This window comes from Sardina pilchardus, chromosome 1, assembly GCF_963854185.1.
Source record: "Sardina pilchardus chromosome 1, fSarPil1.1, whole genome shotgun sequence".
In the NCBI taxonomy this organism is placed as follows: domain Eukaryota; kingdom Metazoa; phylum Chordata; class Actinopteri; order Clupeiformes; family Clupeidae; genus Sardina; species Sardina pilchardus.
Window position 1 is genome coordinate 51,982,261 of NC_084994.1, and position 19,326 is coordinate 52,001,586.

A 19,326-nucleotide genomic window follows, 5' to 3' on the forward strand; every position below is an offset into this window, starting at 1 on the left:
TCAGCTCTACTGCTTCTAGTGGTCATACTTTATTTTTTAGGATCAGTTTAATTGTTTTGAGTTTGTTTGTAACATGGTGATAACGAACTACAGTATAGCTACAGCATTTGACGTCACCAGTTTGGGCGCTTCATCTCCAACTGATCAAAACGGCAATTTGCTGAACTGGCTTTACATATTTTTGTAATGACAGAGAGCGATGTAAACCGCGTGGTAATTACCTTTATGTTGGGACAACTTTTGTTGTGCTCCTACTCACACAAGAGCTGGCAGTAAGTGTGATTGTCTACTAACTAACCAACTAGCTAACAGGCTAATAAACAAACCATGCTAGGCGAGTAACGTCGTGGAAGGGTGTCACGTCACTTGAAGTTGTAGTCCATTTATGAAATGAAACGAGCAATTACGGGTTTTTTTATTAAGGCGAAATAGGGTCTGATATTTTCACAGTTAGTAGATTATTACAGTATGAAGACTGAAAAATATTTTTGGTGGATAAGATCGCTGGAATAGCTGCGTAGTATTTTTTTGAAAAGTCGGTCTATGGGACTTAACATTGGAGCTGCTCTTCGATAGGAACGCAACCACTTGGGGCGCTGGTTTTCACTTTCCCTCCCTATAACCTATTAGCCAGACGGCTGTTATCAGCCTTAAGTAGATGCGTCTCCTGTAATAGTGCAATGTCTATGTTTCTCTTTTTTAGTAGGCCTAGAGTACTAGCTCGTTTAAGAGGTGCATTCAGTCCGCCACAATTCCATACCAAAATTGTAAGTTCACCCATTATCAAAACAGTAACACTCTAAATAAAAGTATACATGGGGAAACCTGATGCTATCGCCCTTCACCGTGTCAAAACCTGACAATGGTGCATTCAAAGTAGAGTCCCTCAGTGCACAAAACATACAACATAAAAACACACAAATAGACAAGACAATGAAACACAGGGAGAGATAAGGGAAACGGGAAAAAACAAATAGCCAGAAGGCTAACGATCAAAGTAGGTCTGTGATCAAGATTGGATACGGGGCAGCAAAAAGTAAACACCAGCCCTAAATGATATGGCTATAATGTTAATATGCAGTTCCACACTATATAAATGAAAAGATCCACCTATGTAGCTATGGTAGGCCTATACAGAACAGAAGGTGTCTAAACCATGAGCATCACGTTAAAGAAGAACTGGCTTTGCAACTGTAGCCACACATTACTACAAAACAATGGATATGGCACATTAAAACTTCAAAAAACAAACCAAGATACCAGGAGCCAATGTTCATCAGATATTTGCCATCAGTCATCTTCTTCCAATGTGTTTCGGCTTTCGGTCGCAGTGTCTGAAGGGACGGTCCGGGAGATAACGCGGTTCACGTAGATCTCAGCATCCTTAGCAGAAGTGAACACTATATACTGGGTACCCTCCTTAATCTTCAGAGTAGCCGGGTAGAGCATGAAAAAATCCAGGCCCCTGTCTCGTGCTGAATCCATAGCTTGACGAAAAGCCTGACGCCGTTTCACAGTGTAGTTGCTGTAGTCCGGGGAGAACCGAATTCTGCGACCCTCGATAGAGAGGAGTCTTGCAGCCTGTAGAATTGTCTGCCTGGTTGTGTAGCGAAGCACATTGAAGATTAACGTGCGACTGGTGTTGGCATTCTTCTTTGAGCTGTCGCTGTAAATTCTGTGGGCTCTCATTATCTCGATTTGAACATCTGCAAATTTGAGGAACCAGATAGGCAGGGAGCGCGAGATATACTGAATAGCAGTAGAGCCTTCCAATCCCTCTTTCAAGCCAATGAAGCTAGTTTCACCTCCATATCTTGAAGAGTACAGTTATGGTTATCGAGTGTGCAGGAGTTGGTTTCAACCGTGTTTTTAATAGTGTTCCTGACACTGGAGCTTGCTCTTGTGTGACATTTCACCTTATTCAACTTTGTAAAGCACAAAGTCAAATAATATCAAAAAAGAACCACATAAAACTACAATTTGAAAACTTCGGGCTGAGAGCTAAAACTTAAAGGAACCGTATGTAGGATTTTGGCCAAAACAAGTACTGCAATTACTTTCAAAATACTGAGCGGTGTATCGCCTCCCCCTCCCCTCTGAGTCGCGGTTGCCAGCTAGCTGCAGCAGGAACGTAGGCTGCTAGCTTTCAATGGCAAGTGCTGTTTTCCTCAGCATAATGACAGAGAAACAAACTCTGATAATGCATTGCTAACGTTAGCAATGACTAGGCCTACTAGCTGCCTTTATTTCACAAACAATTAGCCTACCTTTTCAATTCAATGACCCACCTCCTCCATATGGCCAACATAACGTTACTTTGCACGAACATGCATAATTTGTTCAACTGTCATGAATAGGCTATTTAAAATGTCCATTTACAGTAGCCTACAAGTAAGTTAGCCAAACTGATGAATCTTTACATGTCCAGGAGCAAATTAACAACACGTCTGTCTTCAAATTCTTCTCCGTTTTCAGCCGTCTCAATCTCCTAAATCCTTGTTTTATTTAGACGTATTTCGGATTCATAACAAGGTATTTTAGGTTCCATAACGTTAGACATTTTTTATCTGACACGTTTGTTGCTGCAGCTGTCTATGGTGGTAACTAGCATAGCTGGCAACCCGGATGGCGAAATACTACTGACTTTGTGATTCGTAGATAAGTGTAGGGCGGCACATCAAACCAAAACACAACATAACAACATCAACATCAGTTGAGGGCTGCAACTCCACTTTTAAATGACAATATCTTGGCCGGACTACAGTTGTCAGTGATAGAAGTATTTGAAATTAGCATGATTTCTAAATGTCTAGTGACATATCAGGGCCATTTTATGATTAATTGAAATACATTTCCTACATACGGTTCCTTTAAGCCGCCATCTCTGTCCAGTTGATCACGTGACTCCAAGACTGTACATGTTTAAAATATGTTTTGCTCAGTCATATGCTCTGCACATTCCAGACTGTTGAGCTGGATTTTGTCTTACCAAAACTGTATCAAGACACTAGCCTACACTATCAAAATGATCACAAATGAAGTGAGTCATAACTTGTGAACTTGGTCAGTAGCCCAACACTGTCAAATAAATTGGTCATATTGTCAAGTAGGCCAACAAAAGTAGCTAGGAGCATTCAGAGCATAGCCTATGCAATACACACTTCCATCACCGACATTCTCCACAAACACAGTAAAGTTGCAAACTTGTACAGGCCCTGGTCATGCAGTTTCACCAATCTAGCCATGACAATATAAATAGTCTCACATCGTATTGAAGACAAAATAGAGTAGGCCTACACCATCAAATGATAAATTATTATGGTGGACATATGATTTCCTAATGTTTAAATATTGCTCAAAGAAAACGACCCTAGCCTAGACATGCATCCAAAGCTCTGAGTATGATAATATTATGGTGGACGTATGATTTCCTAATGTTTATACTGCTCATAGAAAATGACCCTAGCCTAGACATGCATCCAAAGCTCTCAGTAAAATATCTATGTGTAACGTCACAGAAAGTGGGTATAGTGGTGTAACTTAACCTACCACTTCAGTTACATAAAACAAAAGAGCAATAAGCAGACCAAAGGCAGAAATTCTTATTTACCATTTATTAGTTTTAGAATAAAGACCAGTCTGGAAGCAGCTGTGGGAATAAATAATTAGATACAATAGTTTATTATTAAAAAAGATGAATACAACGGACGCAGAATAGCTACAGTTACACGGAACTATTGGAGCTGTCTTCCAGCAAGTGAGTTAAATAAGCTCCCAGGAGAAGCAGCGCTGCCTGTGGGGAAAAGGGGTGATGTGTTAGCTACTCACCACTAGGGGACCTCGCGACACACGCAATCACTCAGTGCTCCGTGGACTCATTCAAGCCGTGCGCTACACTGCAAAGTCTAGAAACGTGAGAAGAGTAAGGTGCGGCTAACACATTAATACACACACACACACAGTGCAAAAGATGGCTAGCTAGAAGTACACCCCCCAACACCACCGACAGCGCGCCACGCCAGGAGACACTACTAACTAATTACTAGAAACAATAGCCTTCAACCTATCCGCTACCAGTTGACCCATTCACAAACATGTTCCACACATTACACGAATTACACACACATGCACGTCAAACACTTTACCGTCCCGCAAGGGAGAGGTCGCACTTCAAAAGCAAAAGCAAAGGAAACGAACAAAGTTAAACACAGGCAAAACAGCAACCAGCTGATGGCACTCCTAAAACACATAAAAACCCAGATAAACCCAAAACAGTCAACATTATAGCTAAGAGACATCGCTACAATCCTTATGGGATAGATATTACCTGTGCCGTCAACATCTACGGACACAAACACGGAAGTGGGGAGGCTGCCACGGAGTCATCCTAGTGAAACAAAGGAGGATAGGATCAGTATAGAAAGCCTACAAACTAAACTAAGATGAACGGTATAAATACCTACAGCGAAGTCAGCTATCTATCTGATGGTAGATGCACGCGAATGGGACCTGTACAAAGGAAAAGGGATTACTTTAAAACAGAGTGATCTACCATGGGCCTATCTCATAACAAAACACTGAGAGCGTTACGTACCGTCATTCAGCTTTGAATGCGTTCGTGCTAGGGAGACCTGGAGGGGGAACGCCATGCAAGCTACGGGGTAAGGCTGGCTTAAATAGCCTCACTCTAACAAGCAATCAGCTCGTCCCTCCCCCAATCAAGGTAGTTCGCTCAACTAGGATTACGCTACAATCCATCCCACCCTTTTTGAATTGTCGTCCCGACAATTTAGCTAGTGCCAGGGTCTGAAAACAGGCATAGTCATACTGCAGGTCCCCTGCTCCGGAGTAGTCACAGCCCCTTGAAGCCTACCCCCTGTCGGCTGTGGGAGACGGTGTGGATTAGAGTGTAATCCTGCATTTACCCTGGTGGTATGCCGAACTGCCATGGGCACACGGTTTTGATTGGCTAATGGAGTCACATCTTCTCGGGGCTGAGAGCCAGGACACCCCATTGCATCCTCATCCACTACAGATGACAGGTCTTGAGGGCTTACCCGGACAGGCTCAATAACTGTAGCCGCTGGTACTGGCATCACTAGGCACAGGTCATCCTCCTCCCAGGGTTCTGCACCTGGGCTTTCCTGATCTTGACGGCATGCTGAGTTCCCGGACACCGGCGCTACCCTTGGGGGTGAATTAGAACAAGAGTTACCAAGATATGCTTTTATAGACGATCGATGCACATACCTCACTTGGCCAGGGTTATCCAGCGGTGCTATGGCGTAGACTTGTCCGCCGTCCTTAGGTGTCTGTAGCACCTTGTACAGCACAGAACTCCACTTGTCCTGGATTTTATTACGGCCTCTCACACCGTGGTCTCGCAGGAGTACTTGCTGTCCTTCCCTCAATGGCAAGTCCCTGACTGTGGCATCGTGCCGGCATTTGCGCTTGCTAGCAGCAGCCTCTAGTCTCTCCTTTGCCCCGTCGAAGGCAATGCGAAGCCGGGCTTGATGTTCAAGTACCCAATCATGCGCCTGACCTGGCCTTGGTTCTTCTACTCGTCCGAGTAGAAAATCTATGGGTAGCCGAGGTTCCTGGCCGAACATAAGGTAGTGTGGCGACTCACCAGTAGATTGATGGGGGGTGGTATTGTAAGAAAAGACCACTTGAGGCAGGCAGGCGGCCCAGTCTCGTTTTCTGGTGGGAGGTAGTGTGCGAAGAAGGTCATGAAGAGTGCGATTAAATCGCTCACACTGTCCATTTCCACTGGGATGATACGGGGTGGTCCGCGATTTCTCCACCCCATACAGGGCACATAATTGCTGAATTAGGGCACCCTCGAAACACCTTCCCTGGTCAGAATGGATTCGGCTGGGGACGCCGAAGCGATAAAACCACTCCTGCACCAGCACCCGAGCTACAGTTGGTGCACGTTGATCCCTAGTTGGGATAGCTTGAGTGTATTTTGAAAAGACATCGGTTATAACAAGGACATTCTCCAGCCCACTCTGACAGGGTTCCAGGAGGGTGAAGTCCAAAGCTAAAATTTGGTTTGGCTTAGCAGCTAATAGGTGCCCCATGGGGGCGCGGATTGAAGGCCCAGAGTCTTTAGCTATTGTGCACCTCTCGCACTTTTGACACCACTGCTGGACATCTTGGGTCATACCAGGCCAATAACACCTCCGCCGAACTAAATCCAGGGTACGATGGAAACCTTGATGGCCATGCTGTTCATGCAGAGCCTGCAGCACTTCGGTCCTCAACCGTTCAGGGAGTAGCAACTGGAGGATGCCCTCTCCATCAGGATTGGTGATGCGTCTGTAAAGCACACCCTCCTTCTCCACCACACGCTTCCACTGCCGCTGTCGTCGCCAGAAGGGGAGGAATTTCCCAATAACTGGGTCTGATGCCTGCAGGGCCTGCAAGTCAGAGGAAGAATGAGTGGGCAAAGCTACAACTACTGCTTGGGTTACCTGATGTGAAGGCTGTTGGGTTAGACTGTCTCTCAAGGGAGGTGGTACTGAGGTTCCAGGGGAGACTTCCTCCAACAGTGCCTTGGGGTCCTCCGTAGCCAATCTCCTGGATAGGGCATCTGCATTGCCATTACTCCGTCCGGGTCTATACCTGATGGTGAAATCAAAAGCAGACAATTGTGCAGCCCACCGCTGCTCAGTGGCCCCCAACTTAGCAGTGGTGAGGTAGCTAAGGGGGTTGTTGTCTGTAAAAACAATACATTTCTGGCCCAACAAATATTCTCTGAATTTTTCAGCCATCCCCCACTTAAGAGCTAAAAATTCAAGCTTCATAGAGCTATAGTTGGTCATGTTTCTCTCTGATGGCTTCAACCCTCTACTTGCATAGGCAATTGGACGTACCTGGCCCGCCTGCTCCTGAGACAGAACAGCCCCCAAGCCCTTGTAGCTCGCATCTACTTCCAGTATGAATGGCAATGAAAAATTGGCATAGGCCAAGACTGGGGTGGACACAAGATGGGCCTTCAGGCCTTCAAAGCTCTGCTCGCATTCTCCTGTCCATTTATCAGTCAGTGACTGAGTTTTAGATCGTCCCGGTTTCACACCAGTGAGTTCGGCCACTAGTCGATGAAGAGGGGCGGCCAGTTTGGAAAACCCTGCAACGAAACGGCGGTAGTAGCTTGCGAAACCTAAAAATGAGCGCAATTCTGCTACCTGCTGTGGTCGTTGCCAGTTGGCCACCACGTCAATCTTAGCCGGGTCTGTAGACACCCCAGCACTTGAGATGACGTGCCCCAGATAGTGGACTTTCTCCTTCATGAATGAGCACTTCTCCAACTTGGCCTTGAGGCCCTCCTGCTTCAGCCGATCCAACACTGCCCCCAAGCGTTGGACATGTTCATCTATGGTGGACGAAAAGACAATCACATCATCAAGGTAAAGCAGGAGAGAGTTGTAATTCTGGGCCCCAAAAATGCGCTCCATTAATCTCTGGAAAGTGCTTGGAGCGTTGCACAACCCAAAAGGCATGCGATTCCACTCAAATAGTCCAAAGGGTGTGCAGAAAGCAGTCTTGTGTCGATCTCTCTCGGCGACTGGCACCTGGTTGTAGCCGCTAGCCAAGTCCATCGTTGAAAACCAGCGAGCACCTGAGAGCGCATCTAGAGACTCCTCAATGCGCGGGAGAGGGAAGGCATCCTTGCGGGTCTTGTTGTTCAGAAGGCGATAGTCCACACACATCCGGAGGCTCCCATCCTTCTTCTTCACCAGGACGACAGGGGAGGCAAAGGGACTGCTACTCTCCCGGATAATCTGTGACTCCAACAACTGATTAATGTGAGCTTTAACTGTGTCATATTGAGAGGGTGGAATGCGCCTGTGCCTTTGACGCACTGGCGTTTCCTCTATTAGAGGAATCTCATGCGAGATGAGCTGAGTACAGCCCAGGTCACCCTCACCAGTAGAAAACACAGAGCTATAGTTTTGTAATAAGACTCTCACCTTCTGCCGATCTTGCTCTGAGAGAGATGTCAAGTCCACCTCAGCTATCTTGTGTTCCAGTGTGTGATCAGCTACTTGAGATGACACCATGGCAGCCAACCTTTCCCGAACCTCAGAAACGCCTACAGGAAGACTTACAATGGGGGCATGTGTCAGAGTGCCAAGGGCTGTGCGTGGATAAAGAAGGACATCATTAGTTCCCACATTTACAACCGGAACATAGGCAGTTCCTCTAGCCACCTTAACTACAGCAGGAGACACCAACAGTCCTGCTGGCAGCCCTGTAGACAAGGGCTCAAACATTACAGAGTCAGTCAATCCAAAATGTAATTGAGAGCATGTAGATGCTACAACCCTCATGGTGCCCCCAGCAACACGCAAAGCCCTTTTCCCCCTGACACGTGCCAAACAATCATGGTCAGAAACCTGGGCAGCATTGGTTTGATGGCATTGCTGCAAGGCCTCTTGCCAACATGGAGGAGCCCCTTTGACACTCTCAGTTTCAAAAAGGGAGGCCCCATGTTGCACAAAGAGCTCTTCATAACATTCCCTAATGACATTCATGCCCAGTACCCCAGAGAAACCTTGGCTAGGCACTGAAGGTACATCTTTAACTATAAGAACCCCCCGCTTAGGAATGACTTTACCCATAATTTCCAAATCTAATTCCAAATAGCCTACAAATGGAATATCAAGACCATTGGCCGCCTTCAACTGCAACCATTGACAGGATAATAATTTCTCCTTCCCCAAGGGTAACAAATGCTGTAAAAAAAATTGACTCTGCCAAAGTAGTTACCATTGAACCTGTATCCACCAAACACGGTACTGTTATTCCCCCCACCCCCACAGAAATAGTAGGACAAGAACTTAACAAATTAGAGGCCTCACCAGGCGATGTAGTGTGGAGATGGCTTGAGCCGACCATGTCCCCATCTGCTATGTGGCTCTGCACAACAGAGGGGATTAGTTTTCCGACTGCTGGGTAGCCACTTGAGGGCGTGCATAGGAGTCTTGCGGACCAGATAAAGGGGCCCTAGCTGGTGGGGGGGCATGGTTATTTAAACAATCACGAGCAAAATGTCCTGGCTGCTCACACCTACGACAAATGATAGACCTGGGATTGAAGCGTCTTGGAGGGTGCTGTAGGAGAGATAAGTTGTGAGTTAACTGGTTTATTTGCTCTTGCTGTTTCTTAAGCATATCTTTAATCTCAGCTAGCTCAGACTTGTTACTACTGCCACTCTGCATGAGTGCACGTGAAGACCCTTGTACTAAATGCTGTTCCCCTAATAAGGTTGGTACAGAAAAACTTCTACCTCTTCCACCCCCTGGCATCCCTTCCCGTTCCCAGGTGATTGCCTCCGCACGAACAGACAACAGGGTGATGGTGGGTTGGCGACGGACCAATTGTTTCAGTTCTCTGCGGAGGCTGCAGTCTAAGACATTCTCAATGAACTGATCTCGCAATAGCACAGAGGCATTGGGCAAACCATGGGGGGCACTACTGGTAACCTGTTCCATTAGCTGCATTAAAGCATGGGAAAATTCCTGTAGCGATTCACCCTCCTGTTGTTTTCGAGAAAAAAATCTCTCCTGTAAGGAAATATAAGAGTCAACACACCCATACAACCCTTTGAGAATTTCTAAAATCTTATCAGGATTCTCACGCTCCCCCCGTGGCCTATACTTAATTTCATCCCTTGCCTCCCCCTCCAAATGATCATACATAAAGAACGCTTGTTCAGTCATAGGTAAACGACGGGTCCGTATGCAGGACTGGATTTCCTCCAGCCACTCTACAAAGCCAATGCCAGACCTTCCCCGAAACGAGGGGCACTTCCTCTCTCTGGGGACATACACAAGTCTTTCAGTGGCACCGGGTACGGGCGCCCGTGGATCAGTTCTACCTGCGCCATTGGACGTGGTTGCACCGACATCTCCTGGAACCACAGGTGCTTGACTTGCATCACGCTGCAAACGTTCATTGTCGGCCTGGAGCTGGTTAACCATTTCACGCAGATGTGCCAATTCCTCCTCCATGATGGCTGCAGTGCTGTAGGGGTGGTCGCAGGACAGGTTGTTTGGGATGAAATCCTGTGTTTTTCTGCAGAGCTGGCTGCTGTTTTGCCTTTTTTTAAAAAAACCTCAAAACCCAACAATATGCTACACATAGGTCAACTGGTATACAAAAGAGCCAAATAACATACCTAGGTCTGCTTAATACCCTGCTCCGCAGCACCAAAATGTAACGTCACAGAAAGTGGGTATAGTGGTGTAACTTAACCACTTAACCTACCACTTCAGTTACATAAAACAAAAGAGCAATAAGCAGACCAAAGGCAGAAATTCTTATTTACCATTTATTAGTTTTAGAATAAAGACCAGTCTGGAAGCAGCTGTGGGAATAAATAATTAGATACAATAGTTTATTATTAAAAAAGATGAATACAACGGACGCAGAATAGCTACAGTTACACGGAACTATTGGAGCTGTCTTCCAGCAAGTGAGTTAAATAAGCTCCCAGGAGAAGCAGCGCTGCCTGTGGGGAAAAGGGGTGATGTGTTAGCTACTCACCACTAGGGGACCTCGCGACACACGCAATCACTCAGTGCTCCGTGGACTCATTCAAGCCGTGCGCTACACTGCAAAGTCTAGAAACGTGAGAAGAGTAAGGTGCGGCTAACACATTAATACACACACACACACAGTGCAAAAGATGGCTAGCTAGAAGTACACCCCCCAACACCACCGACAGCGCGCCACGCCAGGAGACACTACTAACTAATTACTAGAAACAATAGCCTTCAACCTATCCGCTACCAGTTGACCCATTCACAAACATGTTCCACACATTACACGAATTACACACACATGCACGTCAAACACTTTACCGTCCCGCAAGGGAGAGGTCGCACTTCAAAAGCAAAAGCAAAGGAAACGAACAAAGTTAAACACAGGCAAAACAGCAACCAGCTGATGGCACTCCTAAAACACATAAAAACCCAGATAAACCCAAAACAGTCAACATTATAGCTAAGAGACATCGCTACAATCCTTATGGGATAGATATTACCTGTGCCGTCAACATCTACGGACACAAACACGGAAGTGGGGAGGCTGCCACGGAGTCATCCTAGTGAAACAAAGGAGGATAGGATCAGTATAGAAAGCCTACAAACTAAACTAAGATGAACGGTATAAATACCTACAGCGAAGTCAGCTATCTATCTGATGGTAGATGCACGCGAATGGGACCTGTACAAAGGAAAAGGGATTACTTTAAAACAGAGTGATCTACCATGGGCCTATCTCATAACAAAACACTGAGAGCGTTACGTACCGTCATTCAGCTTTGAATGCGTTCGTGCTAGGGAGACCTGGAGGGGGAACGCCATGCAAGCTACGGGGTAAGGCTGGCTTAAATAGCCTCACTCTAACAAGCAATCAGCTCGTCCCTCCCCCAATCAAGGTAGTTCGCTCAACTAGGATTACGCTACATATGCATTTGAACTTGGATTTTATCAAAGTGTTCGAAACATACTTACCAGTATCAAGTAGCCTTCTATGGTTCACAGAGAAATGTCAGACTTCTGACTAGGCTATTGCCATTGCCCGCCTGATGATAGCAGGAAAGAGTGCCGCGTTATTGTTTGAATCCCCCGCGCAAAAAAAAGAAGGGAAAGAAGAAGGAAAAAAAAAACACAAAAAAAGGACACAGTCAACGGAGTGCAGTGCAGAAACTAGCAAGCAAGCCCGATAACAACAGGTAAACTAACAGCTGACATACATTTCAATTGTTCAAATTCTTCTACACAGCAGTTTTGTTTGACTTTATAGCCAACTTGTTCCATTGTATTTATTCTCGATGTCAGGTTCCTACGTCACAGCCCTCCGCCATATTGAAATGGGGGAAATCAAATCGTCTCCGCCATAGGAACCCTTTCAATTTAGCGTCAAAAGGTATTAGTCAAACTTTTAATTAACATGTTATTTTTATACTTTGAGTCATTATCTGGAGGGACTTAGGCCTTATACACAAATCGAATTTGGTCGGGTTGGATTATATGAGATTCCCGTACGAGGTACCTGAAGACCGGTGGAACTTCATTAAAAAATGAATGGGTTCCTATGGTGCCGCATGGCGGAGATGCGTTGTTTTTCCCCCATTTCATATGGCTGCGGCCATGAACCTGACATCGATTTGTGTATAAGGCCTTAGTCTCTTCAGATACCCAAGCAGCAAACAGACGTGTTGTACACGTTTTTTTCCGGTGCTCAGTTGGTTTCAGACACGTTCAGAATTGGTTCAGAATTCCGTTCATTTTTGGTAAATGTGTAGGTTCCCGATTACGCTTTTAACACGTTCCAGAAGAGTTCATATTAAGTGTCCATGTACGTTTTGGGCACGTTGCAAAAGGGTGTTAAACACAATGGTTGTGAAAAAAACATTCAATGAACGTGCAAATCCGTTAGCTTTTGACACCTCAATGCCATCTGTTCACGCTAGAATCTTTGCAGTTGACTGTCTATTACACGATGTTGTTCCTTGGTAACCATGGGAGAGAAACAACCCACCGCACGTCTTCATGATAGCAGATTCGACATTAGAATTCAAGTATTATGTTGTGCTAACTTACCGTTCCATACGTCTTGAAGTTCAACGACCACGTTCGGATAATATTAGTAATTGTCAGCTGGATATTTAAACCGGTTTAGGTATAATACTTTCATGTCTACAGTGTATTTTTTCCCTAATAAACAACTACATCAGTGGTCTTATCCGGAGATAACAACATCAACTGAGTAGGTTAGCCTAAGCTAAAATGTCCCAACCACGTTGTTTCAAACTAATAATATAGCCAATAAACTAAGCAACTGAATTACAATGCATGCTGGGAAGCAAATCTCAATAGCCTTACACGAAATGTAATTGAAGTTTTCAGACGTGTCTGACACGTTTTCCACACGTTTTCCCCCTCGTTAGTATTTGGTGTTAACCAGCACCTTCATTCATTGTTGAAAGTAAGTGTCAGATACGTTCGTTATAAAACGTTGTGATTTACACCCATTTTGAACGTGCAATTTACGTTGTTTTTTAGTTTGTAATAGTTGGTGTAAATTGAAACCGATATTGCATCTTCTGTTGACGTTGGAATCGGTGCTAGATGCGTTGGGTTTTGCACGTGTCTTTTGGCACCAGATTACAACGTGCAATGGACGTTTTTAATAGGGTTATTTGTACTGGTGCCATCAAGCACGTTTAAATAACGTACTATGCACGTCTGTTTTATTTGAAACCAAAATACAACCTAAATAAAACGTTTGTTTTGGTTCAAATAACGTGTTTTGCTGCTTGGGTAATGACTCAAAGTATAAAAATGACATGTTAATTAAAAGTTTGACTAATAACTTCTGACGCTAAATTGAATGGGTTCCTATGGCGGAGACGATTTGATTTCCCCCATTTCAATATGGCGGAGGACATCGAGAATAGTGAAATTATGGGACCACCTATCAGAACAACACGGAGGAAGAAAGCAATGACGAACCCGAATGAGATTTTTTTGGTGAACCAGATACTTTTTTGCTTTCCCTCTACTGTTCAGGGGAAAAGACATCACATGTATTGGCCAGATGGCACATCCCTTTACCTACAGTAGACTGTGTCAGGCCTACTGTAAAGGACACTAGGCTGTTTTTTTTTTTGCATTGTCAGTGCTAAGTCTTGTCATATTCTGAGTAAAATCTGAGTATCAACACATCAAACTTTTCAGAGTTGTTCATAACCATAAAGTCTATGGAGACTGAGTTAATCTGCATGGGCATGCACAGAAAAATAGAATTATTTTTTCTTCTCCATTCTAGTAATGGCTGAAATGTGATGTGTTGCATTACTTTTTGGCGTATACTTTTTGGTGTATCACCATAATGAAGCTGTCAGTTCTTTTATGTATCAGTTAATATTTTATGAATGTTTAGGTTGGTTGGATCCAAAGTCTATCAGCTTTCATTAGTCTTTATTAGTGGAACTTTTTTAGTGCGACTTTATTAGTGCAAATACGCAAGCTAATATTGAAAATGTTTTATTTTTATTCATTTTATTATTATTTTTAACTCTGCAGGCTCAAAGAAAAGGGCTCCTCTTCCAATGGAGTCTTCAGAGTCCTCAATGTCGGAGACTGATGAGGAGTTACAGGAGGTCAGGAGGACAAATCCAACAAAGAAGAAAAACAGAAAGACCCTCGCATGTTTTGGCCGAAGAGGTAATTTGCACCTGGAGGATGGGGGCATTAAACTGGGGGAGCTCTCTAGATGCTGAGATGATGGGTTTGAAATGGGCCACATCACAGATTCATTAAGCACAAACTCAATTGAGTGATAATGACTAGGTCTATGCATTCCACAGTGCTTAAATGTATTGTGATATTTAGTTTAGTGGAAACATCTGATTCTCAAATTTTGTGAGGTGTAATGCAATCCTTTTCCTATCACCAAATTTTACAAGGCTATCATAACAAGGGGTACAGGTATGTCCCAAGAACACCCCCCCCCCCCCCCCCCCCCCCAGCACACGACGTCATTTGAACGTTGATATTTGGGCTAAATCCCGTCGGTCCGTCATGGCCCTGATTTCAACCAAAATTAGACGTAGAATAATGGTCTTGTTTTGGCCGGCCCATTTTGGTCTGAGGAAAGACGTCTTTCGGACATCCTTTTTCAGACCACATATCAACTAACTCAATCCTGATGTAAATTATCAGTTATAGTCTACCTAGGACTACATTCCCAGCAAGCAAATAATGTTCTGCTAACTTTAAGTAACGTTAGCTTTTGGTTCCCCTATGGTTTGTTTTTCAGCAACCTACTAATAACGTTTAGAGAACGTTATCTCCAGGTTGTCAAAACAAATAACGTTCCCCTAACGTTTTTACAACTAAAAAAAGAAACGTTCTATTTTGGTTGAATCCCAGCAAGCAAATAACGTTAGCCGTTGGTTCTCCTGTGGTTAGTTTATCAGTAACCTTCCAATACCCTGGAGAGAACGTTAGCTCCAGGTTATCAAAGTTCCCCGAATGTTATTACAACTAAAGAAAAAAAAATTATATTCTGGTTGCATTTCTCTTTTCACACAACGTTGCTACTTAGTTGTTTTTTGGTATCTTATTTGTATAACCATATCGGTATTTTCTGGTTATGTGCGTGGGGTTGATTATTGTTGATGAAAATCGCCCCAGAGTTTCTATGAGTTTCCATGAGTTTCCAATTGAACACGGCCAGCAGCCACACTGCAACTTAGTCGGAATAATTTGTTGCAAAATCGATAGGCCTATTCTATTCTTCCCCCCTCTGTTGGATTGATATTCGGCCGACCAGAGCCAGCCCGTCTAGCTAAGAGGGGCCAGCGCGAGAAGAAGCTAGGTTGAGAAAAGCTATACTTCCATCATTTCGGGTCCGTGAAAAAGCTCTGGTGTGTTGGTGTGTTAGCAGACTCAACCTCGCTAACTTTAAGACATTTGGATAACACAGAGATAAAGTTACTCACGTAGGCTACTGGCTGTATGGTATCGATCACATCGTTCTCCATGCATTTGTTCCATTAAGTCCAACAGTCAACAGGCTTTTAAAAAACACTGTACAGGGTAAACTGGGTGGAAGAGCTAGCTAGCCATAGTCCCAGGCAGGCACAACGATTTCATGCTAACTAATCTGACGAATAGTGTTGGATTAATCCATTATCGATTAGAGTGGCACCTGAAATGCATTCATGTTTTTAAAGCTTTATTTGTTATGGAAATATGATGATGAGGGCTCCAACGAATTCTTTCTCAAACGTTGAGACTGCATCTAAACAGCACAATGTTCCCGGGGGAGAATTGTTTTATATTAACATGTAGTCCAAGTTATAGGCTAGTATGTTCACTCAGCCTATCCCACAATTCCCAGTCCCAATTTAAAACAAAATAAACCAAAATCCATCATAATTCTGAACCGAGGACTTTTAATGGCATACGATGCAATAAAAGCAGCCAGTTTTGAATTTTGAAACAGTGTTAGTGCTGCTGATGTTTTGATCTGACTAATATTTTATTATAGGAAAAAAGACACTGTAGACAAGAAAGTATTAGACCTAACCGCATTTAAATATTTAGCTGACACACACGTACATTAACGGGCCGTATTCGTCGCAGTTCAGCAAGCAGCTAGTGGTAAGTGAAAGAACATGCGTATAGTGAATTGTCATTGCCTTAATCATCAGAGACGTTCGCTCTCCCAGGTCACAGATAGCCTGTCGTCGCAGGCGGCGAGTGTAGGCCACAGCGGAGCCATGTCTGGATGTCACGATAAATCTACATATTTTTTTCCCCTTTACACTTTGTTGCTGGGAGGTTAGGGGAACGTTAATGCAACCAAATATTGTAACGTTCCCTAGAGGGTAGGAGAATGTTCTGCTAACCAAAATAAATAACCAGAAAAAAACGTATTTTCGTCAAGAAAACTTTCCTGGGGAACCATGGGGCAACTTTCACAACTTTCAGGCAACGTTCCCCTAACCAAGAAAAAAACGTTCTTAAAAACGTTCTCCTAACCAGAAATTGTTAGCTGGGTTATCGTTCCTGTCGACCCTCTTTCCCCCCCGGGTATCGCCCAAATACGCCGCGAACGGGCGCCCGGCGCCGCCATCTTGGCTGCCGTCATTACTCTGCGTGTGTGACTTTTGTTTGTTTACTCATGGCAACAGTTGATATGGACGGACAACTCATGTTTTTAGCCTTCTCCCCTCTGATAAAAAAAAATCAGAGGAAAAATTCAGATGGACAAAAATCTGTCACTGAAATAATGAGTAAATAAAATAACTTAACGAATTCAGATGAAAAAAGTTTCCACGAGTGCATGTTTTGGCCGTCTCAGCCAACTGTCATGAAATGTGAAAAGTAAACGCGTCTTCACTTTTCCTTCATAACTTGAAATTGGAAGGTCTTAGAAGCTTGAAACCAAGCGCATACAACACAAGGGGCCTCAATGAGCTACTGGCCGCTCACTGGTGGCTCCAGCGCACGCGGTTCAGTCGCATCATTCACTCTGATGTGGTGTTCATGAAGTTGGGTGTTGAGGTGCATGTACTGCATTGTGACAGAAAGTCACTTTACAACATCTTACAAGCCCAAAGTGGATTTTGAAAAAAGTTTCCACGAGTGCATGTTTTGGCCGTCTCAGCCAACTGTCATGAAATATGAAAAGTAAACGCGTCTTCACTTTTCCTTCATAGCTTGAAATTGGAAGGTCTTAGAAGCTTGAAACCAAGCGCATACAACACAAGGGGCCTCAATGAGCTACTGGCCGCTCACTGGTGGCTCCAGCGCACGCGGTTCAGTCGCATCATTCACTCTGATGTGGTGTTCATGAAGTTGGGTGTTGAGGTGCATGTACTGCATTGTGACAGAAAGTCACTTTACAACATCTTACAAGCCCAAAGTGGATTTTGAAAAAAGTTTCCACGAGCGCATGTTTTGGCCGTCTCAGCCAACTGTCATGAAATATGAAAAGTAAACGTGTCTTCACTTTTCCTTCATAGCTTGAAATTGGAAGGTCTTAGAAGCTTGAAACCAAGCGCATATAACACAAAGGGCCTCAATGAGCTACTGGCCGCTCACTGGTGGCTCCAGCGCACGCGGTTCAGTCGCATCATTCACTCTGATGTGGTGTTCATGAAGTTGGGTGTTGAGGTGCATGTACTGCATTGTGACAGAAAGTCACTTTACAACATCTTACAAGCCCAAAGTGGATTTTGAAAAAAGTTTCCACGAGCGCATGTTTTGGCCGTCTCAGCCAACTGTCATGAAATATGAAAAGTAAACGTGTCTTCACTTTTCCTTCATAGCTTGAAATTGGAAGGTCTTAGAAGCTTGAAACCAAGCGCATACAACACAAAGGGCCTCAATGAGCTACTGGCCGCTCACTGGTGGCTCCAGCGCACGCGGTTCAGTCGCATCATTCACTCTGATATGGTGTTCATGAAGTTGGGTGTTGAGGTGCATGTACTGCATTGTGACAGAAAGTCACTTTACAACATCTTACAAGCCCAAAGTGGATTTTGAAAAAAGTTTCCACGAGCGCATGTTTTGGCCGTCTCAGCCAACCGTCATGAAATATGAAAAGTAAACGTGTCTTCACTTTTCCTTCATAGCTTGAAATTGGAAGGTCTTAGAAGCTTGAAACCAAGCGCATACAACACAAAGGGCCTCAATGAGCTACTGGCCGCTCACTGGTGGCTCCAGCGCACGCGGTTCAGTCGCATCATTCACTCTGATGTGGTGTTCATGAAGTTGGGTGTTGAGGTGCATGTACTGCATTGTGACAGAAAGTCACTTTACAACATCTTACAAGCCCAAAGTGGATTTTGAAAAAAGTTTCCACGAGCGCATGTTTTGGCCGTCTCAGCCAACCGTCATGAAATATGAAAAGTAAACGTGTCTTCACTTTTCCTTCATAGCTTGAAATTGGAAGGTCTTAGAAGCTTGAAACCAAGCGCATACAACACATAGGGCCTCAATGAGTTACTGGCCGCTCACTGGTGGCTCCAGCGCACGCGGTTCAGTCGCATCATTCACTCTGATGTGGTGTTCATGAAGTTGGGTGTTGAGGTGCATGTACTGCATTGTGACAGAAAGTCACTTTACAACATCTTACAAGCCCAAAGTGGATTTTGAAAAAAGTTTCCACGAGCGCATGTTTTGGCCGTCTCAGCCAACTGTCATGAAATATGAAAAGTAAACGTGTCTTCACTTTTCCTTCATAGCTTGAAATTGGAAGGTCTTAGAAGCTTGAAACCAAGCGCATACAACACAAAGGGCCTCAATGAGCTACTGGCCGCTCACTGGTGGCTCCAGCGCACGCGGTTCAGTCGCATCATTCACTCTGATGTGGTGTTCATGAAGTTGGGTGTTGAGGTGCATGTAGTGCATTGTGACAGAAAGTCACTTTACAACATCTTACAAGCCCAAAGTGGATTTTGAAAAAAGTTTCCACGAGCGCATGTTTTGGCCGTCTCAGCCAACTGTCATGAAATATGAAAAGTAAACGTGTCTTCACTTTTCCTTCATAGCTTGAAATTGGAAGGTCTTAGAAGCTTGAAACCAAGCGCATACAACACAAAGGGCCTCAATGAGCTACTGGCCGCTCACTGGTGGCTCCAGCGCACGCGGTTCAGTCGCATCATTCACTCTGATGTGGTGTTCATGAAGTTGGGTGTTGAGGTGCATGTACTGCATTGTGACAGAAAGTCACTTTACAACATCTTACAAGCCCAAAGTGGATTTTGAAAAAAGTTTCCACGTGCGCATGTTT

General features: G+C 44.4%; 2 long non-coding RNA genes across 2 annotated transcripts; both read right to left on the bottom strand.

Annotated features, from left to right (window-relative positions):
- Positions 1 to 3,601: 3,601 nt before the first annotated feature.
- LOC134080305 (uncharacterized) lies at positions 3,602 to 4,637 on the bottom strand. The gene is made up of 5 exons (XR_009939189.1): positions 4,595 to 4,637; positions 4,464 to 4,509; positions 4,328 to 4,387; positions 3,829 to 3,905; positions 3,602 to 3,649 (listed from the first exon to the last, which is right to left on the bottom strand). It is a non-coding gene; the product is annotated as an uncharacterized LOC134080305 (long non-coding RNA).
- Positions 4,638 to 10,327: 5,690 nt separating this feature from the next.
- LOC134080307 (uncharacterized) lies at positions 10,328 to 11,363 on the bottom strand. The gene is made up of 5 exons (XR_009939190.1): positions 11,321 to 11,363; positions 11,190 to 11,235; positions 11,054 to 11,113; positions 10,555 to 10,631; positions 10,328 to 10,375 (listed from the first exon to the last, which is right to left on the bottom strand). It is a non-coding gene; the product is annotated as an uncharacterized LOC134080307 (long non-coding RNA).
- Between the last annotated feature and the right edge of the window lie 7,963 nt (positions 11,364 to 19,326).